General features: G+C 34.0%; 1 protein-coding gene across 4 annotated transcripts in view; it reads right to left on the reverse strand.

Annotated features, from left to right (window-relative positions):
* Positions 1-24,254, reverse strand: part of side-IV (sidestep IV) — a 573,009-nt gene that overhangs the window by 197,940 nt on the left and 350,815 nt on the right. The window lies entirely within an intron of this gene.

Genomic DNA, 24,254 nt, shown 5'->3' on the forward strand with positions numbered 1-24,254 from the left:
TAATTACATAAGTTATTCGTTCAAGCAAGTTTTTTAAATTTTTAAGGATGTTAACTATGTTTTCTCAAGATCTATGTTTTTTGCCTCTTCCATCATTAGCAGTTTCTCCAATTTTCTATTTGTTTTATTTCCCTTGTTGTTAATTCCAACCATCATGCTCTTTGTTTTTGGCTCTTATTCTCTTAATACTACAGAATAATTTAGTTGCATCCAATAATGAGCCCTTGACATAATTCCAGAGTGGTCCAGTGGTATGTTTTTAGGTATTGTTTCATCTCTATGTCAAATTTTTGGGTAAATAGTCATATATAGTTATTTGGTACAGACGCCATCTAAATTTGTGACGTCAAAGTGTCGCAATGTTGTCGCATCAACTCTGAGTTTTAGTTCAGTTGGGATTTAATCTACAACAAATTTCTAATTCAAATAAAATAATGGAACAAAAATGTTATCAAATTTAATTTATTTTAGTATTATAGTATATCTAAAAACTACAGTTCATTATACAGCCCCATTAGTATATAGGTTAAAGTTATAACCTCTTATCACTATTACTTTCAAGAATTTTGCATACGTACAACAACCGGATGACTTTAACAGGCTCATTCGGTTACGTATCCGAACTAATCATGTAGCAGTGTGTCTTTTTTTAATTATAATAACATGAGAAGGAAAATATTGTTTCTTCTTTGGATAGACTATAATTTCAAACTATGTACGTCTGTTGATTGACTTGATTTATGAAAAACAATATCGTGCAATTATTTGTTTTAGTATCTTGTACGCATATATTTAAAAAAATATATTATAGAGCACGGTTTTTTGTTTATGTTTATAACGTAATCTTAAAAATAACTCTAAGAAAAGTTACTGGGAAACGGCAACCCGTATTTGGTAATATGTCATAAATAAGAACTGTCATCCATTACCTACACCCAGTCAAGTCAAGAACTGGTGAATATCTGTAGCTGAAAGCTTTTCCCGAGACAAACCGTGTTCATTTATCGTCGGTGGAGATTATACCGTGTTCATATTTTATAAACGAAATCGACAACAAGGAGGAACATTCCTATGCCGCCCTCCGCCTCCTCCATCCCGGCGGCGAAATAGTTTATGGCCGGCGTTCGATCACGATAAAGAGCTCGGCGGGTCGTCGGCCAACGTGCGAGGAGGCGGCGGGGGGCAGCCGGGCCGTCCGGAAGCGTAATCGTACGTACACCCGGGGGCCGTAGTCATACCGGATCGTTAGCCTTTAAAAAGAGCGCTGCCGGAGCCCCCGGAATTTATCTTTCACGGTTCGCTCGCTTATTAGAACGTTATGACTGATATAAGTTTTTCGTCGAGCAGGTGATTTCGGCTTTTACGACGCCGTCCCGCTGTTCCCCCCGCCCCTCGTCCAACAACAAAAACGTAGACAACGCTTAACTTGTACAAGAGCACCTTTCAAACTTAATAGCCCTTATTTTTATGCCCCGTGTCAGCTTAACGTCACGTAAGATCGAATTTATCACACGAATAAAGAATATACGACTTTTTCCGTGTTTACTTACGTTTACTTTAAAATCAACATATGCGCAAACCGAGCAATCTTATAAATATTAGGTGCATGCATATATTCTGATCTTTTTTTCACTCGAAAAAGGATTTTATTGAAAAAATTGGAATTTTGTTATTATTTAATTGACGCAGTATTTCATAGAGTAGTGCCATTTTCAATAATTAACACAGGAATGTTGTAACAGTTAAATCTTTCATCTTTTTAATTTTTCATTTTTCATCATAAACCGTCTTTATGCGAAACGGGTGACGAATCAAGATTAGCTTGATGTTCCACGAAGCGGTTTAATGGAACTATCAGACATTGCTTCTATAACAATATAAATTTTAAAAAGATATAACAAAAACAAGGAATAATTATTATATCACTTTGTTTATTTAGATATGACATGGATATTTGTGAATGGTACATTGAGTCACTCATGTCAAGTTGATAATAAATGTAGTATAAAGGCAAAAAAGTTGATGGAAAAAGATAAAGATTAGAATAACTATCGATTAGATTTTGTTAGTCATAACATTAATTAATAATTCAGTGCAGACATACACATCATGCTGGAAATAGGAATGATTTTATTGCTGGTGGAGAATTTGTGTTTTCCTATAAGTTCAAGGGTGAGTATCATGGAAAAATGAACCACAACTTGTTTTTGCAGTGATATGAAAATCATCTTTTAGAGTACTTGGAGGAACCATCATTTATTGTTATGGATAATGTTTCATATCAAAATAAACTGCTGGACAAGATCCCAAAAAGTGCATCAACAAACACGGTCATTAAGGAATGCCTTAAAGTACACAAAATTAGTTTTGAAGAAAACATGCTAAAGAATGTACTATTTCAAATTGTTATTTGGTAAATATAAATGCAATATTTAATTGCATTTGATGTGATTTACTTTTTTAGAAATAAGCATGAGAAAAGATACATGGTAGATTCGGTTGCTAAACGTTATGACCACAGAGCATTATGCCTTCCTCCCTCTCACTGTTATTAGAATAGACATTCAGGTTGAGAAGGATATTGAAACCAGAACTGTCTGGACTTATTGAAAGAAGCATTGTTGACAATAACACCTTCGGTTTGGATGAGCTTGATCAGGTACATTGAGGGAGAAATTGTTAAATATATTGGAAGTAAACAGCTTAGTTATTTACTTAGAATAAAACTTTATGTATGTTGGTGTATGATTCATTGCTGACAATTGCCAAGACAGGGTGTTGAAAGAGGATAAAATTGAAGGTCAGTATATAATTAATATATTTTAACTGAAGGAAATTTTGTTATAGAGTGTGAAAGCTTTTTGAGCATGTGTGTTATTGTTCAGAATATACATGCACGTTTGGTTAAAATGTATGAGGATAGAAATAATGCTATCTGCTTTGTAGATATAAGCAAATGCATTAAGGAGAATGCAGTGATTAAAAATCTAGTTTTATTAAGAAGGATGTATGCAGGTAGTAACAGAACAAAGTATGGAGAAATACAGTAATATCTAAATGACTTTACAAGGATGCATTGCATATATATATATATATATATATCCTGGTTATCTAGATACATTTGCATTGCGGGTTATATAAAACATGTGCCAGTATGAAATATTGGCCGATGATAAAAAATGAAAATAAGCAAGTAGAAATTGTAGGAAGCCGCGATACGGCAAGCTCGTTGGGGCTTTGGTGCGGCTGTCCGCGTGCTCTATCTGGCGCTATCTGACCTTGTTCGACGCGGAGACCGGTTCATTTTCCCCAAATTGGGTATTGTTTACTCTTAATTTGAAAGCGGCCAGAGATAAGCCATTGACAAAGGACCGCGCCCCTCGCCAATCGGCCCCCTTTTTCCGAAATAACCCGCCGAACAACAAAACGGCCCCAATCCGCTTTTATTTCGGCAATTCGACGTACGCGAACTGGAAAAGTGACTGAAGGATGACCCTTTTCTGCTTAGGCAACGATAGAAATTTTATTTGCCGTTCATATCTCGGACGAAATCTCTTTTATACCCATCTCAAAAAGGTCCTATATATGACTGCTTATTATCCCGTGCTACATGATACACCAACATTATTTCATCCCCTGTTACAGTTCTACGTTATAATACTTATTTGTAATGACGCTTATGGAAGATATTCCTGTATTTCCTATTAATATGAAAACCAAATATAAATTAGAATCATTCGCTGTTTATATTATGTGCTTGGGTTTGTTGTTTATATTATGTGCATTTGATTGGTATGATCCAAGAGGTGGAAATATAGGTACCACATGAATTAACGGAAAATACCATTTGGAATCCTCACCGTTGTAGTTTCATTGATAGTTAGGCACAAAAAAAGTTTGATGTGGGGGTTTATGGTGGAATCGGGAGCAAATTTTTGATAAATTGGAAATAAACAGCTTAGATGTTTACTTGAGTAGTGATTCTGAAATTCATGATAAGGTGATTTTGAAGTATAACAACGTACCTTCTCATACAGCAAAACCAGAGTTGGATATGAAGTTTTATCGTACCAGTAACAATAGTATTTCGCCGATTTCAAAGAAGTTAAAAAATGGATCGATGAATGACTTAGTTTAAAAGAGAAACTGTTCTATTGGAGAGACATAGATAAATTAATTTTTACAACTACACATTTCTTTTTCATTGAAAAACTTCGTTGAGTCCATCCAAAAAAGCAGTGAACTTACGTCATCAAGATGTACAATGTTTTGTAAATTCGTTTTATTACCAAACAATATCTTTATTCTCATTTTATTCTCATTAAAAATAGATGCTGTCTGATGGCAAAAGTTGTCCGGTTGTCAAATGTCTGACGTTTTGGAGTTTTGATTCTTTCGATAAATTTAAAATCGCTGCTTGATATTTGTGATTACTCCGGTTAAAAATAGGCAGAGGACAATAAATAGTCAATCAGAAACTGTAACGTTTCTAACCAATAACTTCGAATAAGGACGAAATAATCGGGGCCCGTTCTTACCAGTAAAATGCGTTAGAAAGATAAGTGTTGATACCAATAAATATTAAGCCGCAGGGTTCTTTATTGGAAATATGTATATTATTTTGCAGCTGCGCTGAATATTGTCATGCACACTATAATTAATATTTATCAAAAAAAGGAAAAGAATATAATTTTAGATTCACCGAAAAGATAGTGTCTGCTATATACTATGACATTAGATCTACACGAGATTAAATTTATAAAATGTATAAAATCAGTGGTGAGTATTTATTTCAAGATAAACATAATTTAATACAAATATTTCAGATAATGATATTTGTATGGAAACTATCTATATATCTAAAACTTATAAACTTATATACTTAGACTAGGATGAACAACTCCTTGAGGAAAGATAGGATTTAAATAATAAGATAACGCACGAAGAGTTCTTTTACAACTTCCAGGTTATTGCTTTTAAAAAAATAAATTTTAAGAGCATATAGTAAAATATATAGTAAAAGGAAGATTTGTGCATCGACAGAGATATTTCAAAATGGAACAAAATACTACTCTTGGCAAAACGTTAATAAATTGAATGTGAAAATAACATATGATTGATTAGGTTTTGTAAATAATATCTTTTAATAATCCAGTGCAAATATATTGTTCTTCATATAAGAGACAGAAATCCAACAAAAAGATCCCAACAAGTGGTCGGCAAAGGCTGTAATTGCCGAATGGCTTGCAAAACGTAAATTAAGTTTTAAAATATCATGTTAACGAGTCAAGTATTTCAAATTCTTCTTTGGCAAATACAAATGGAAAGTTTTATTATGTTGTATGTAATTTACTTATATCGAAATAGGTCTGAAAAAATATACATAGTGGTTCAGGTGGCTGAATAATATGGCCACAGGAAATCAAATGGATTTGCAAAATTATCCAAGATTTCGCCTTGAAACACGAAAGAAGGTTACTAAATCATACTAACGTGGAAGCAATACCTGTAAAGTACCCAGGATGTCAGAAGATTGAAAAGAACCAAGCCATACGAAATTATATAAAGTGTATACCTTGTACAAAATGTACTAAGCGTATCTAATGATGATTAAGATGTTATCAAAAAAAATTAAATTAGAATTTTGTTATATAACAAAACTACAATAAACTAAAAGTCATTAATTGAGGTGACATGGTACAGCGCTATTTTGGATGGACTTTGCATCGTATTTTAGTTAACATTGTTGGTAGCAGGGAACCGGGGATATATCAATAGCATGGCAGCGATAGAGCCAAGATTAAGAAAAAAAAGCGAATATCGCGGATGTTACGTCGAATTTTCGGCAAGATCATTAATTTCCTTCGTCCCTCCGACGCCGATAAAAACACGACGACCGACAGCAAGGATTTGGAACAACAACAACGCGCCCAATGATATATGGCACATTCCTGCTAATCGCCCATCAAAATTAAGTTAACACACACGCGCGGCTGCCGCCCCAAAAAACACCTCCGGCCAGATACAAAATGAGACCGTACAAATAACAAATTAGGAGGCATCAGCGTCGGGGGGGAAAGGGGGGACCGCTCGACCGACCAGCTGCCCCGAACCGTCTCACGGAAAAAGTCGGACGCAAAAAATTATATCCCCCGCACTAATGGTGGTCGCGCCGGGAGGGGCCGGGCGGTAGCTGAATGGGCGGGGGGCATCTACATGTGCGCGTTTGTGTTTATGGGTTTGGAGACCCATAACATCTATTACCTTAATTGCCCCGGGGGCTCTTTAAATGATGCCCCGTTTGATATCTCAAATAACAATTGTTGGGAATAATCAACAAGGATTGTAAGCAAACAGACGTTCCCGATCGGGCCAATGGAGAGCTCCGTTGTCTTCGCTATGGCCGAGCCTCGACATTACCTTCGGCCAATAATCAATTGGCCGTTCAATTTGTATTGTCGAGTGTGGTCGTGTCATCTCAAGTATGTTCAGGTCTATCAGACAGTATATTTGTTTTATCGAGTCTTATTAATTAATCGACAATACCTGACTGCATTACGATATTGCTTAATCTATTAGTACAATAATATCTGCCATTGGAACTAGAAATATTAACTAATCAAATAATGTCTCATGAGAATTTTTTTTAATTATTATTTAATTATTACATTCTTACTAGTTGTCTCCGTCTAACTAACAATTTGTATTTATGATAACTGAAATCCAATTATATAACTAGGAGGACCCATCGGCCCTATCTCAGTCTCTGGTGAAATAATGTTTATACATGTTACCGCTGTATTTTTTATTATCTGCACCTCACTACACAACTCTACGTAAAATAAGATGGTTTTATTCTTTTGAGTCTGTATCCTGTTCTGGTGGTATCCAAAAGCTGCAATATTTCAATATTCTCATGAGAATGGAGTCTTTCCTCATGCCCCTTTGCAATTCTCTTAATTTCTTGACTGACTGTGGGTATCTGAAAGTCTCTATGTCGGTAGTCAGTCCTATCGTATTTGGGTGCGCCCACAATACCTCTCAAGACTTTGCTCTGAAAAATTGGTATTTTATTTATGTTACTCTTTGCAGAACATTCCCATAATTGAACTCCATATGTCCATGTAGGTTTCAGTATTTTCCTTTATAATAGCAATTTATTATGTACTGATAATTGCGATTTTCTTCCAATTAGCCAGTACATTTTCCTATATTTCAATTCACGTTCTTTTCTTTTCTTCATTATATGTTTCTTCGAGCGAAATTTTACCTCTAGATTCATTCCGACATATTTAGCGTTATTGTTATATGGAATGATAGTATTATCTAATTTTATTGGTGCTTGTACTGTCCGTTTATAGGTGAACTGCACATATACAGACTTACTTTCATTAATTCTCATTTTCCAACTTGTGTCCAATTAATTTTATTGTCACTTCTTCATAATTGTTTCCGTCAGCATTAGTCGCATGGTGTTGAATCAAATAAATATGGCGAATGGTCACGATTCATATTGAATACATTGTATACCTCATAATTTTCCATGATAAGTTTCCTATGTTTGATGATATTTGAATTCTAAGTTGGAAAAACGACACTTATTTATTTATTAGATTGATACTAGTCGTTGCCGATTAACATACAATTTGTGTTTACAATAAGTTCTAGCTTATTCTCTGGTGTAATAATATTTATATATTAACATTGTTATTTCTCCATTAAATGCACCTCATTATACTACACTACGCAATATAAAATGAAATTTTGATTCTTTTGAGTTTGTGTCCTGTTCTGGTGTTATCGAAGGGATGTATTACTTGGATATTGACATGAGAACGGAGTCTTTCCACATGTCTCCTTGCAATTCTCCTGAGAGACAGTCGGCGTCTGATAGTGTCGATGTAAGTAATCAGACCTGTCGTATCAGGACTTTATTCTAGAAAACTTGTATTGTTTTTTATATCACTTTTCACGGAACATACCTATATTTGAATTCCGTATGCCCATGTAGGCTTCAATACTTGCTTGTATAATATCAATTTATTATGTACTGATAATTTTGATTATCATCCAATTAACTAATATATTTTCCTATATTTAAATTTCAACTCTTTCCATTGTGTTTTTTACATGTTCTTTGGAGCGAGGTTTTACACCAATATTCATTCCGAGATATTTGCTGTTGTTGATAAATAATTATTATTTATTGTTATGGCGTCCCTTTTTGCACAATACAATTATAATATTGTCGCTTGTAAGTTTCGTGTGCCTTCTTAACTATTGTTTCTGATAGTAATAATCACAGTATCGTTAGGAAATATAGCCATCGTGTCCCATATTTAAATGATTGGCCCATTGCACTTTTTCGTAACACATATGCTGTAGCTTCTTTTATTATAACGTAGGCTTCCTCTTGTGTGGCTTTAAGCACTCTAGCTGTAATGTAAGAATTTAATAGTTCCGTGTGCTATCTTATTAAAATGGCGTCGTGCCATACCTTATCGAAGGCCTGTACTACATTTAGAATATAGCTGAACACAAAAGGTAGATCTGTAAGGAATTCGTTCACTTTCAGTTCGACTAACATGTTCAACTCATTGTAATTTACGTTTCTGAATTTATTAAACTTATGATGGCCTCATATAAGAAAGGAACAGCGAAATACCTGGGCATAACTTCTGGAGTTATGGTTAAAGCACTTCAACCCTCATCAAACCGATGTCAGGATATTCAACTAAGAAAAAAAACAAATCATGAACAAAAACTGGAACTGAATAAAAATATTACTTTCCATCATATACATTTTTTATTTTAAAATCTATAGAAATTTTCCCATCAAGTAAAGAATATGTCCATTGTTTTTTTTTATTGACCAATTTAGTTAAGAGAACCAACACAATTACAAATCATAGTATATTTACTTAACCATTATTATCTTTTATATTTAAAAATATGTCTAGCCAAGTGTTATTAGAATATTATCTTGTTTTGCCCAAATTTGCTAGTAAATAGTTTTTTTAAGTTGAGCTAAACGTAGACAAAAACAATTGCCAAATCTTAGGTTAAGTAATAAGGAAGGAACGGTGAATTAGACACTAAAAAGTAATTCTCAGGTAAATCATTTTCAATATCGTTTAGCGAACTACATTCTAGTTCTTTAGTTCTATTTCTGTTACGATCCGAAGGTAAATATTAGCAGTAATATACAACGACTCTAAGTATCTATATAAGATATCTTGGCAATTTGAAATATGTTTTTCAAGAAAAATGATAAGAGGATAACAAAAAAATAAAAAATAATTAATTGAATCAGGTGTTTGTAGTGAGTTAACATCCAGTTTAAGAAATTGTTTGGTTTTACTTCTACAAAATATTATTCTGATTTGAATTTATTATACACACACACACAGCCACCTTGACCTCTGATAATTGAAAATGTATCAATAATGATGAATATCAATAATGATGACATGTTTCAATTATATACTAAATCATAAAACTATATTTAGGTAAATAAACAGATTCGATACAATACACGTACAATATTTATTAACATAACAAACACTCAATAAAATAATATTAAACAATTTAATTTATCTAAAGTTTTATCTTCTTCATTGAATTATTTCCTGGACAAATATTTAAGAATATTCATAAATTATACAAATTCAACATGTGATACTTTTTTAATTCTCTTAATATACAGAAGACATTTCTTGGTTATTCAGGTCTTTTCTTTCTTTTATTATAGCTGCATGGGCGAAAACATGAGACAAGTGCTAACATTATTGACAGTAAATCTTTGTTAATAATGTAATGTATATTCCCATACACATAATCATTTACAAAGTAATGAGAAGTGTGGATCTATTAACAAATAATAACAGATAGACAGAATCAGTTTCAGAGTCGTAACTATATCATATAACCGAGGCGTGGGTAGATAATTTAACGGTGGTCAAGAGAGAGTAGGATGTTTTTTATTATCTGTTAGCTTATAGGAAATTATCGATATGATTATACAAACAATTTATATCACATGTATTTAACTATATCTTTAATAATCTGTAGAATTAATTGGCTTGACATATGATACCAGTAGAAATATTAAGATCTCAGTAAAATTAGTTAATCAGTAGGCAATTTAAAATGAAATAATATTATTATGTGAATGAACAGAACATATTCTTATATTAAATACGTTTACCTTTGTTGTAATAGGTAGCTTAATATTTTTGACAGATATATCCAGAAAACAAACTTGAAATGGTTGAAGTAGTTCCTACTTGGTTACTGCAATATCAAAAATGTGTTAGACCAATATAGATGTCCAACTGTATTTTATTCTTGTGGAGTGTAGGTAAAGTCAGATAATGATTTATCAAAGAAGAGACAAAAATTTTATTTAACCAGACTAATTCTAAACACAATCAATTTTAATAAGCTTATATTATATATATATATATATATATATATATATATATATATATATATATATATATAATATAAATAGTTGGTATATATAATTTTCAAGGTATGCTAAAAGTAGATAATATATAACAAAGGACTAATACACTGTCGTACTTTTGTCCCTAACATTTCAGTATTGGTTCAAAGTGATGCTTTACGTTGTCACGATTTGATTAACTCTAGATAGTTGTCAATTAGGACGATCTCATTGATACAGAACATCAAATTCCTCAAATCAGACCCTTCTCAAATTTAATAGACCAAATTGAAATTATTGATTTTATGAATATGATTATTAGTTCTTGATTTTCTAGTAAACTTTTTCCAAAGATGTTCTAAAAATTTTGTTTTGCTATGTTTTGTCTGTAAGTTGATTTGGTATGTGTTTAAAGTGTCTTAATGGAGAATTATTGTTTTTCTGTAAACCAGTAATAATTTATTATTTTACTAGGTTGGGGGTAATCTGTGAAAACAAAAGTTTCGACAATACCTCAAACGTCTTACTGACAAATTTTAAAACCCTAACTCGTACTGAATTCGATATACTGACCACTACACTACCACTTTGATGAAGAGAAATGATGATTCAAGATCAAAATATATAATTATCATCATTAATAATGTATTAGGAGAAATTTATCAAAAATCATCCTTTGTAGAAAAATAAAAAAACTGTGGGGAATGAATCATGATTTAGTTGATTTAATGAACATTCCTTATTATTACCCTTGAAGATAATTTGGGAACATAAACAATCGTTCCTTTCCAAAGTTCGTTTTTCAAATTTCAGTGTTGGGATCAAAAAATTCTTTTGGGACTCTTGACTTTGTGCTTTCAACTTCTGGCTTGAATCTGGCCTAGCAATACCAAACAGACCAAGATGTAAGTGCAATTATAATAAGTAATTGTTATGTTCCTAACTAGTATAAGTTCATATTATCATAGATCATCATGTCAAGCAATCAGTCATATTAGGTCAGCATATGCCCGTTTGTTCCGAAATAAGATAATTGTTATTAGGAAATACATTTTTATGTGTATTTCCATGTATGTTTGTATATTGCTAATTAAAAATAAATAGAAATGTAGCAATGAAGCATTTGTCAATTTTGTTATATGTCCAAGTCGTAGAATTAATGTAATAAATACGTAACTAAAATATTTTTATTAAAATATTTTTTCTAATTTATTAAAATTGTTGTATTCAACTTTTCCTAAAATCTTTAGATGCAAGGCGTTTGATTAAAGCACCCTCTGGTGTTAAATCCGGACATAACTTGGTTGTAGCTCTACTCGTGGGAGATGCTTTCTTATATGCTCCAGATTTTATGGTACAAGTTGGATAAGAAAGAGTGAAGTGGTCATTCTGGTCTTTTATAAGTCCTGACGTCGCCACATGAGTGACACTGAGTTGTCTTAAAGAATAATAAAAATTGTTTTTTCGTTAATAACAAATATTTGAAAATGTTACAGTTTTCTATTTATATAAATATTTAACGCTTTAACAACGAAAACGTATACGGTAATGTGGTGGTTTCTTTTATTTGTGTTGGAGGCTTTGCCCAGTCCCAAAATGGGATTTTAACGAGCATCCAGTCCAATTTGTGTATAGTTTTTCATTTCTGAACAAGAACAACATCGCCCTTATCATTAAAAACACGTTTACTGGATATCCAACGGGATAAATTAATGGGATATTGTCCCATTTGCATACGGTATTAGGAAAATGCGTGTTGAAAGCTCTTAAAATGGTTAATTCGCGAGAGAAACGTTCCAAGACTGATAGGCCCCGGCGGAACGATAAATCGCGAATTGTTTTCATCGAGCACGGTCTATCTGGATGTGTTATTGTTATATTTCGCGCCGCGGCGGCGAAACGAACGCTGCGGCCCGCGTATGTAAACGTATTGGAGCTTGGCCAGACATGAATGCACATGTTGGGCCTGCATAATGAGTTGTTTCAATTTAATGCGGCCCGGCGAGAGAGGAACAGAAGGAAATGTTCGTCCGGCTGCAGTCGGACAGATCTGGGCTATCGTGGTTCGGGCCGTTCCAGTCGGATGACAACTTTGTGTCCGAACGTAGAGCGGCGCTAGTTTGCGGCCGAACCTATTTATTCATCAACGATGCTTTACATTTATTTCTGAATAATATATTTGATTCCATCAATGTAGCCAACAATAGTGCTTAAGAATCATTTCATTTTAAATAATTTTAGACATAACCAGAGGTGTACATTTATCTATCTATCTATCTATCTATATATATATATATATATATATGCAGTTCATATATATATATATATATATATATATATATGCAGTTCATATGTGGTGTGCAACTATATCCACACAGGGAGTGGAGTTATTTCGGGAAACTTCCTAAACATTTTCAAATGAAAGAACGAGGAAGTCTTAACGAAGCACGAAGAAAAAGTGGCTAGGACCAAATAGTAAGAGGAGTGGGACAATGAAGTCTATGGTGGATGGATACACTGACTTATTCCTGATACAGATAAACGGATAAATAGACCATTTGGATACCGGCTCTATCAGGACCCGTCTGTTTCAATAAATATCTTCACAAAAAGAATTGGAGCAATAACAGTGCTTTTATATATTATGAGGAGGAAAATAATGCAAAACATACACTATCTAAACACTGTCGTCGGAAGGATACAACAGGAATATTTCGTAGGAATGCAGGCGGCTTGTCTCAGCCTGAAACTCTGTGATACCAAGTGTGATAAATTCTGCAGAGAGATGGCAGTTACGCATACATAACGTGCGCAATATTATTGAGACCAAGAGAGAGCACGAAGCTATCAAAATATTTTAATTAAATATCCCAGAAAATCCACTCTATCGTACTGAAATAATTCTATAGCGGTTTCCGACATGATATGTATGAACAATAATCAGAAGGATTTTCACGGGATTTTAAACGCATACTACTGCAGCACTGTAACATGTCAATCCCGTCATCTTAACTACTGCACTAGTAGGCTGGTTCCGAAATATTTTATTTAATTAATTTTAATAGACGATTTAAATTAACAAACTGTTTAATAATATATCATTGAAAATATGGGGCGAAATTTAATTAAAAAAATTAATACAATAATAATTTATTTGTTTAATATAAATAACTAATGGCCAAATAGACGTTATTATATTTTTCTATTTTATCTTTTATTAACGAACCATTTCGTTTTGTATTTTACGTACAACAAAATTTATGGAATGTAAACAAACAATACGCACTTTTTACTTAATTGAAATCGGAATAGTGGATTTTATTTATTATATCGAATGTTACCTAAATGGGAAACATTGTGGATATTTTAAGTTTACTTTATGTTAACATACACTTTGTATATTGAACATTTTAATTAACATCTAACATTGGCTGAAGTTTGATTATTAATTAAACATGTATTATACAATATCGTATAAATAATGCAGCTATTATGTATTGTTAATTAATACAGTTATTGAATATCCATGTAATATAGGAATATTATTGGCGCATATACTTTTTCTCATGTACAGATCTCTTTCAATTTTTAATTTTGATTGTGGAAGTATGTGAGGGCCAATTGATATGCTACAGAAAGCTTATGCTATTGCAAATAAGAATATTACCTGAATCGAAAATATTAAATAATATTTAGACTTACAGAAATCGATGAAAATATCAAGTTTATCACAAATCTTCGAGAGTTTCAAGAATCAAGCACGATTGTGTCTATAGAAAACATTAAGTATACTTAATACCAAGCTTTAATATACAAATTAACTTACTATTATTCTTCAGTTCTACTTGTATCAATTTGAGAGTGAAATATAAGTGAGGAATAAATGTTATTCAATTAACCATCAAGGAAAGGAGACAGGTTGACGTTGGATTGACAATCGTTTCTCAAAGCGTTTCTTGGTGTTGTTAAGTATAATTTTGGCAAAAGTATCGTAGCTGGAGCTGTAAGGTCGCAAAAGGTGGATTGCAGTTAGCTTAGTTTCTTAGCCTGTAGATTATGAAAATATGAGGTCACCAAAATTTGTAAAACTATTCTGAGGAAGGGTACCATAAAAATTAGGGTAGAAACAGTGTCATTTCGAAGATCACCAGTTGGCGGACGAAGGTACAATAGATATGCAAATACAATTTTTAAAACAACTATAAGCTGCCGGATGGAATAATGACCACGTACATCCCAGTGATCGTTTCTTTAGGATGGAGGTGTTATGTAATATGGCCTGGACTACCTGGTCATCTTTAAAACGACCTGAATGGAGAACGAGTCAGACGGGTTTGTCTGTTTTCTAATAGATAAGAAACCTCAGTGTCGTTATGTATCGCCGTTCAGCCAGTCGCCTATTTCATTAAAATAAAACAGCTATTTCAAGTAAATTTCCCAAATTAACAGTAGATAAGACTACTTAAACTAAAGTTAATTCCAAGTTCTTCTACGTTGCTGTACGATTTGTTAAGCTAACTTTATTTTTCAGGGCGAAATCTTGGATAAATTCGTAAATCCATTTGATTTATAGGTCATTCTGTAGCTCTTTGTTGACTACATAGCGATAAACGTTGTTGTTATTCATCAAAGTATTTTGAATATTTGAATCTTATAACTCATAAACTGATAAACAAATCTTTTTGATTCTAGGTATCCACAATGGTTCTTTAATTTTGCGATTAATGTGCTTACATTTTGTTTAACGTGTTTTTATTATGTTATGAAGAAAAGTGCTACAGATAGTCATCGTATTTATGAAACCTATTTTAAAGGAATACCAAATTCTTGTGTATATTGGTTTCAATTAGAGTTAGGAAATATCAACTGAAAACAGTCGAAACAGTCGATAGTCGTAAAACAGTCGAAACAGTCGATAGTCGTAAAACAGTCGAAGCAGTCGATAGTCGTAAAACAGTCGATAGTCGTAAAACAGTCGATAGTCGTAAAACAATCGAAATAGTCGATAGTCGTAAAACAGTCGAAACAATCGATAGTCGTAAAACAGCCGAAACAGTCGATAGTCGTAAAACAGTCGAAACAGTCGATAGTCGTAAAACAGTCGAAGCAGTCGATAGTCGTAAAACAGTCGTAACAGTCGACAGTCGTAAAACAGTCGAAACAGTCGATAGTCGTAAAACAGTCGAAACAATCGATAGTCGTAAAATAGTCGAAACAGTCGATAGTCGTAAAACAGTCGAAGCAGTCGATAGTCATAAAACAGTCGAAACAGTCGTAAAACAGTCGAAACAGTCGATAGTCGTAAAACAGTCGAAACAGTCGATAGTCGTAAAACAGTCGAAACAGTCGATAGTCGTAAAACAGTCTAAACAGTCGATAGTCGTAAAACAGTCGAAACAGTCGATAGTCGTAAAACAGTCGAAACAGTCGATAGTCGTAAAACAGTCGATAGTCGTAAAACAATCGAAATAGTCGATAGTCGTAAAACAGTCGTAACAGTCGACAGTCGTAAAACAGTCGATAGTCGTAAAACAGTCGAAACAGTCGATAGTCGTAAAACAGTCGAAACAGTCGATAGTCGTAAAACAGTCGAAGCCGTCGATAGTCGTAAAACAGTCGAAGCAGTCGATAGTCGTAAAACAGTCGTAACAGTCGACAGTCGTAAAACAGTCGATAGTCGTAAAACAGTCGAAACAGTCGATAGTCGTAAAACAGTCGAAACAATCGATAGTCGTAAAATAGTCGAAACAGTCGATAGTCGTAAAACAGTCGAAACAGTCGATAGTCGTAAAACAGTCGATAGTCGTAAAACAATCGAAATAGTCGATAGTCGTAAAACAGTCGTAACAGTCGACAGTCGTAAAACAGTCGATAGTCGTAAAACAGTCGAAACAGTCGATAGTCGTAAAACAGTCGAAACAGTCGATAGTCGTAAAACAGTCGAAGCAGTCGATAGTCATAAAACAGTCGAAACAGTCGTGAAACAGTCGAAACAGTCGATAGTCGTAAAACAGTCGAAACAGTCGATAGTCGTAAAACAGTCGAAACAGTCGATAGTCGTAAAACAGTCTAAACAGTCGATAGTCGTAAAACAGTCGAAACAGTCGATAGTCGTAAAACAGTCTAAACAGTCGATAGTCGTAAAACAGTCGAAACAGTCGATAGTCGTAAAACAGTCTAAACAGTCGATAGTCGTAAAACAGTCGAAACAGTCGATAGTCGTAAAACAGTCAAAACAGTCGATAGTCGTAAAACAGTCGAAACAGTCGATAGTCAAAAAACCAACGACTGAAAATAGTAATTACTATTTTTAGTAAAATGCACGGTTCGACTGTTTTTTTCAATTCGTGATGTCAGACGAAGATGTGCCAACCCTTTCCTGTATAAATTGTGAGACATGAAAGGACGCAGATAATTTCCTGGAGCAGTTAATTTTATGTATGTGCTTATATTGTCCAACGGTAGAATAAGCGAGACGAAGATTTATTCTTACATATATTAACTTACTATAATTACTGAATACTATTAAGATGCAATTAATAATTTCATTTTAAACGAAGTAGAGTTACTTTTATATTTGAATGTTGTGTGGATCTGTAAAAAGGAATGGAAATTTTCTATGGAATGGAATAATACCGCACATGTATAGCACATACGAGATCATATATTTTAATATGTTAATTGCTATTTTCAAATAATAAACTATAATAAATATAGAAAATAGATGTACTAAATACTAAAAACTAAGGATGTATAATAACAAATGGTGTATTTATTATTGAACGGAAATATTTTTTAACAAAAATCGAGAAAGTAATCGAAATATTACCTATTAATCATTAACAATTTTACATTAACAATCTTATTGTTATTTATATGTAATGAATGCGACTGAAACAGTCAGTAGTAAAAATTATTCAATTACTAAACAGTCGATAGTAAATTTCACGTAGTAGTTTCCAACACTAGAATCTGTTTATGTTTCCTATTGTTGGTAAAAGTTTTAACTTCTGATAGAGGTTATTTCTTCCACAAGAAGAAACATTAAAAATAAAATAATCTAGTCCTAGTAATTCGTTTCTCAACAATATATACCATATATGATTGCATTCCATTCGTTATGCTATCTGAAATAGAGACCACCTTAAAGTGTATCTATACAGGGAACAATGCTAGATATTCCTCGTTGTTTTTGTTGTTATTCCGCCGTGGCGCGCTTCTCTTATAGTCGTTTCCGTCTTATTTGCCCCTCAAATACAGACTGATTTATCTCCCGACGCTGCACTACATCCCCGAACAACGACAGCAAACAAATTGGAAAGCCCCTCAAGATCAATAGAGTAAAGTGAGTGCAAGAAATATATGGATGGATGGATGGATGGATGGGAGGGGCGCCCAGATGCTATTCCGATATTCTCCGATAAGGCTAAAAGGTTTTTATGGGGTTTTTCTTTCCGCGGTATCGGTTACCTTGTTCCAGCGCGCGTATCGTTCTTGGGGGGGAAATCGCCGGCGACTTTTATAGCTTCCCGATGAAATTGTCGACCCACTTAATTGGAAATCGATTCGATTCACCACATAAACTCGGCTAAATTGATTTTATTTATATTATTAGACTTGGGGATCCCGACGAAAATGGACCTTATTTTTTTTAGTGTTAGAGTTTAATATTATATAATTTTTAATTAATTGGATAATAGTAATTATTGAAAAGAGAGCTAAATGTTTTTCAGAACTATCTTGGTGGTTGAAGTATGATTGAGATAAATTCTGTGACAGGATTATTTACTATTGAAAAAATTTACAAAAATGTACAGTTTTTTTAGATACTTTCCCTCACTGGTTACGCATTTTGTCCATCTTTCCGGCAGTTTTTTGATGCCGGTACCGAAGAATTCCTTGGGCAACTCGGACAGCCATGTGCACACGAACTCCTCTACCTCGTCATTGGTGTTAAATTTTTGACCTCCGAGATCGCAGGGTGATAAATCCGGACTGTAGGGGGGTGTTTCGGTACCTCCCACCCTAATTACGATATTGAATCGAGCGTGAGAAGCGCGGTATGAGGGCGCGTGCTATCCTGGAGAGGAATCGCACTTCCTGCTGGAATTCTCCTCCTATTCGAGCGATAAGCAGGTTTCACGTGTGTTTCCAGAAGGTTAGAGTAGTATGCAGCATAAACAGTACGTTGGTACTGTAAATTTACAGTATGTTGGGTGCGCAAAAAAAACGACGTACAGCACGCCCCGCCGGTCACAGAACACCGTACACAGAAATTTACCCGCGGACCTGGTTGTCGTCACTTTGATTGGCGATCTTTCCCATTCTAAAATACGATTGTGTACACTTATCCTGTATTAATTATGTAGTTACCTTTAGTTGTTTCCATCCTTATCATCAGTCAGTCCCACCAGACAGTTACACATATTTATACAATTGGTAATCATATTTAGCGTTTTTTCCATATAACAGGTCAATTGAAAAGTACCCGACCTACCATAGTAAAACATATTTTTTTGGCAAAATTACCTTTTTTTTATTCAACATAATTCCCTTCCCTTCACTGATTATAGCGACCCTCAAACTTTTCGATATCATTTTTGTAGCAAGATTTGTCCTTTTTCAATATAGGCCTTAGTTTCGGCGATCACCTCTTCATTCGATGAATATTTATTCCCAGCGAATATTCTTTTGAGATCTGAGAACAGGAATTCGTCACTGGGGGGGCCAGATCTGGAGAATATGGTGGATGAGGAAGCAATTCGAACCCAATTCATGGATTTTTGCAACGGTGCATTGACTTGATGAAGCAGCACTTTCTTTTTCCTCCAGTGAGGCCGCTTTTCGGCGATTTCGTCCTTTCATTTCATCGATTATTTCATGCGCATCCAAAAATATGCAGACATCACAACCTTGCCAGCCGACTGTTGCGTTTTCCCACGCTTCGCAGCGGGTTCATCGTGCGCAGTCTACTCGGATGACTGTCGATTGGACTTCGGAGTGAAATGGTGGAGCCATGTTTCATCCATTGTCACATATCGACACAAAAATTCGGGTATATTACGCTTGATCGTCTTCAAACACTGCTCCGAATTATCAACTCGTTGTTTTTGATATGATATACACGTTAACCCATATGATATACCCAAATATTCGTGAATGATATGATATACATGTTGAGTTGATATCTTTGGTGTATCTACTATTTCATTCTGTTTCAATTTACGGTCATTCAACATCATTTCATGTATTTTTAAAATGTTTTCTTCGGTAACAACCTATTTTGGACGTCCACTGCGTTCACCGTCTTCGGTGCTCATTTCATCACGTCTAAACTTAGCAGATCAATCTTTGATGGTTGATATTCCTGGGGCAGTGTCCGTAAACTCGGCATCAAGCCAAGTTTTTGCTTTAACTTTAACTTTTATCGATTTTTTTCATAATAACAAAAGTTGCTTCACTCAAAATGCTATAATTCACAAACTAATGATCCGACGACTGTCAAATGTATACACGCATCTTTTGAGGCTTAGAACTAACTAAAAGCATATGAATTTAATTCTAGTAGCGCCATATATATATCAGGTCGGGGACTTTTCAATTGAGCTTTTATATAGTCGTGAAAATTAGCAAATTTTTGCCACTTTCACATTCTTTTGCTATGATTTTCGTTCATATATTTGCAAGTTTATGAAAAACATGAATTACAAGGAAATTTTCGTTGAATATAATAGTACTATAATACTATTTATACAACCTTTAGTTGTAAAATTATATAATGTCCTACGAACTATATATTCATATTGGATTTAATATAATTCAAAACAATCCTTGAATGTTTTAAGATATTGTATTATTAATATCCTCGGTCCTCTCTGCGTTAATTTTTAAGGCATAAGGCCGCAATGCTCTAATAATATGTTGAAAAACAGTACAGAAGCTTTTCTTTGAACATCTGGTCTGATCCCAAATGAATTTGACAAATTATTTTACACTTACCCGTAGTTAGTGAAGCCATGACAAAGTGCTTGAGAAACTATATAACTTTTAACGGAATATATTGAACTCCAAAATCGAAGAAAGCAAAGCTGTTCTTTAAAGTGAGGGCAAGTGTATTCACTAGAAATCAAGGTGTAAATCAATTGAAATGACAGTAGCACACTTTCTACCTCTAATACATTCCTCCAAAAGCTGATGGAATGAAAAGAAGATTCGGTTTAAATCTTGCTTGCTATTCTCGGCTTGTTTCTTCGCGAGCTCTTTGAAGCCTCATTTGTAAAACATTCATATATACTTTTTCGACAACGGATAGGAGACTTATTCCCAGATTGTTCTCCGAAATTCTTTTAAATACTAAATATTGCTGAAGTATTCTTCCTCTTGTTGAGTAAGAAGTACACTCATAAAGCGCTTCGTCATCGGCGTTTATCCCTATTCCATTTTCCGACCAGATATTTCGGAAACGATAGCAGGAAAAGGGGTAACTTTTCATCGTGCCCCGTAAAAGTAATTATTTCGATGTCTTTCCTGTTGTTCCCATAGCTTACACTACTCCCCAATCAGCTATACGCGGCAATTCAGGCTGGAAATCCGAAAGGATTAAAGGCGGAATCGATGAGTTTCCTCCGACTTCGACCGTCTAATCTCGCGGAAAATGTTTCTTCGATCGAAAGCGAGAGAGAGAGAGACAGAGACACAGGGCGAGAAAAAGACCGGCTATGGATTAGGAGTTGTGTTAAATTTGCGCGAATTTAAATACGAATAATTTAGATGGGGTAGTGGATTAGTACCGATGAAATCCGTTCGAAGCCTCGGGCGGTTCTGGCCGGTTCAACTTTGGCTCCGGCCGGCCCTCGGTTATGCCTCTATTAAGTCAATTTGTAAAATTTCCTTTTTTTATTCGTACACGAATTATACTAGAATCCACGAATACCAGATCATAAATAATGAATAAGCTAACGGTTTATCACTATCCCTGGATGTTTTTTAATGTTACAATGTCGGAAGGGGATGCTTTTCCATTTATACAGCATTCATTATTAATCATAGTGTAATATTTAGTAGTATTATGCTACAGTATTTCTCTATGTGTATTTCTGTATACATCAATTAATTGCTATAACAAATAAGTTGTTATGTCGGATCAGTAGTTTGTCAACTATAACATTTTGAGTAAAGCAACTTTTTTTATTGTGAAAAAAATTGATAAAAGGGAATTTCGCGTGTTGATAAAATATCGCTTTTTGAAAGGAAAACATAGAGTTGAAACCTATTTTTTTGGCATGATGCCGCGTTTCTGGACACTACCGTAAATTAACCATCAAGGATTGGTATGCTAAGTTTGGTGAAATGAGCATCGAAGATGCTGAATGCGGTGGATGCACAAAAGAGGTTGTTACAGACGGAAACATTAAAAAAATCCACAAAATGATTTTGAATAGCCATAAATTGACATTGATTAAAATAGCAGACACTCTAAGGATATCAACTGAAAGTGAACATCATATCATTCACGAATATTTGGGTATGAGGAAGTTGTGTACAAAGTGGGTGCCGTGCGAGCTCACTTATGATCAAAAACAACGAGTTGATAATTCGGAGCAGTGTTTGAAGATGGTCAAGCGTAATAAACCCGAGTTTTTGCGTCAATATGTGATAATGGATGAAACATGGCTTCATCACTTCACTCCGAAGTCCAATCGAGAGTCATCCGAGTGAATTGCACACGATGAACACGCTCCAAAGCGTGGAAAGACGTAACAGTCGGCTAACAAGTTTATGGCGTCTGTATTTTAGGATGCGCATGCAATTATTTTCATAAACTAGCTTGAAAAAGGAACAATCAGCAATAGCGACTATTACATAGTATTATTGGACCGTTTGAAATACAAAATCGCCGAAAAACGGCGGCATTTGGAGAAAAACAAAGTGCTGCTTCACCAAGACATTGCACGAAAAATGAGTCAGTGAAAACGATGGCAAAAATCGATGAATTAGGCTTCTAATTGCTTCCTAATCAACCGTACTCTCCAGATCTGGCCCCCAGCGACTATTTCCTGTTCTCACATCTCAAAAGAATGCTCACAGGGAAGAAATTTTCGTCTAATGAAGAGGTGATCGCCGAAACTAAGGCCTATTTTGAAGCAAGGGATAAATCGTACTACAAAAATGATATTGAAAATTTGGTGGGTCGCTATAATAATTTTATCACCCCTGAAGGGAATTATGTTGAATAAAAAAACTAATTTTGCCAAAAAAATATGTTTTACTATGGTAGGCCGCGGACTTTTCAATTGATATGTTAAAACTGCAGAACCGCTGGACCGATAATGCGAAAATCAAGTGAAAAATAATAACATATATCTCAAATATGATATAAATATGTGCTAATGATAATTTGAACTTGTATCTTAATTGTAGCTAAGGAAACATTTCCCAAGAATAGGATATGGTAGGGGAAATATATTATTATGCCAAAAAATCAGTTCCAAGTGGGGAAATGACAATCGTTTGTCATTATTGTTATTGGGTATTAAAATGCAGCGGTTCTACTGAGTTATCTTGTGTCTGTAGAAAAATAAAATTACCACAATTGGCCCCACCACCATATCAATTACTCTTATTAGTTTCTAAGTTGGGAAATTACTCTAACCACTTATTGACCAACTTTCAAATATATAACAGTTTTTCCAAGCAACTTTATTTGACGCAACGCATATTGTACAGAACAATTTCATGCTAATTTTCAATGTATTATACCATTCAAATTTTTAACAGAAATAAGTTAACAATATATTAAACAATACAGCAGATACTACGACACATTTATCACTTACTAAGAGTGGTCTTACCACTACCAGATGTGAACTGTGAACTTCAAACCTCCAGCTAAATATAATGGATTTAGTATTAAGCATCAATTAGGCAAAGATAAATAACATCTGAAAGATTAAATAGGCCAAGATCTAAGTAAATCAAAAGACCACTTTGTAAAAGAATTGAATGCCACTTGTTTAGCTGTAGATTCTCTAGAGGAACTGATATTACCCTCGGAAAAGGGCATTGAACGAAGTTCAGTAATATTAACTGAACCAAAGACATATTGTTCCTAAATTACTATATATTGAAAATATGTATAAATCAAAGAGGATATATTATTTTAAAATATTCCAGTATAAACCTAGGCCAATTTAAATTATGATTAAAAAAATACTCATATATAGAAATAGAATAGTATAGCAATAGATAATGTTTTAAATTCTAAATATTTTAACAGTCCTTTTATAGATTTATGGAGATTGACAATGTTACATCATATTTCATCAAACATATCAAAAATAGAGTGAAAACACTTGTTGCAGGGTTACACATAGATAATTTAGCACTTAAAGGTGACCCACTTTTTTTTCACATGGCCTTTAGCCTATAGCTAAAATTGAAAGATACTGACACTGTCATCGATAAGCAGGATGTAAAAACTGATGCAGTTTTAAGAAAAGAATGATGTAAAGTATTCTTGAAAGAAATAATCAGCAACTGGTATTGTAAAGATGTTACTGCTGAAGACTGAATGCACTGAGTTACATAGAATACAAACATTTCAGAGCTAGCAATTTGAACTTTGTATCCAGTTGAAAATAATTGATCTATTTTAACATCGTTTTTATTCATAAATAGAATATCTGGAAGTAAAAAACACATGGAAAACCACTCTGCATAAAATCATAACTTCATGACTTCAAGATAAAATTTGAACCGATATTCTAAAATGTAATTCCACCATGAAGCAACTGAAACACTTCGATAT

This window comes from Rhynchophorus ferrugineus, unplaced genomic scaffold (assembly GCF_030347505.1).
Source record: "Rhynchophorus ferrugineus isolate W39M unplaced genomic scaffold, kcgeb_rfMv2 rfM4, whole genome shotgun sequence".
Classification (NCBI taxonomy): domain Eukaryota; kingdom Metazoa; phylum Arthropoda; class Insecta; order Coleoptera; family Curculionidae; genus Rhynchophorus; species Rhynchophorus ferrugineus.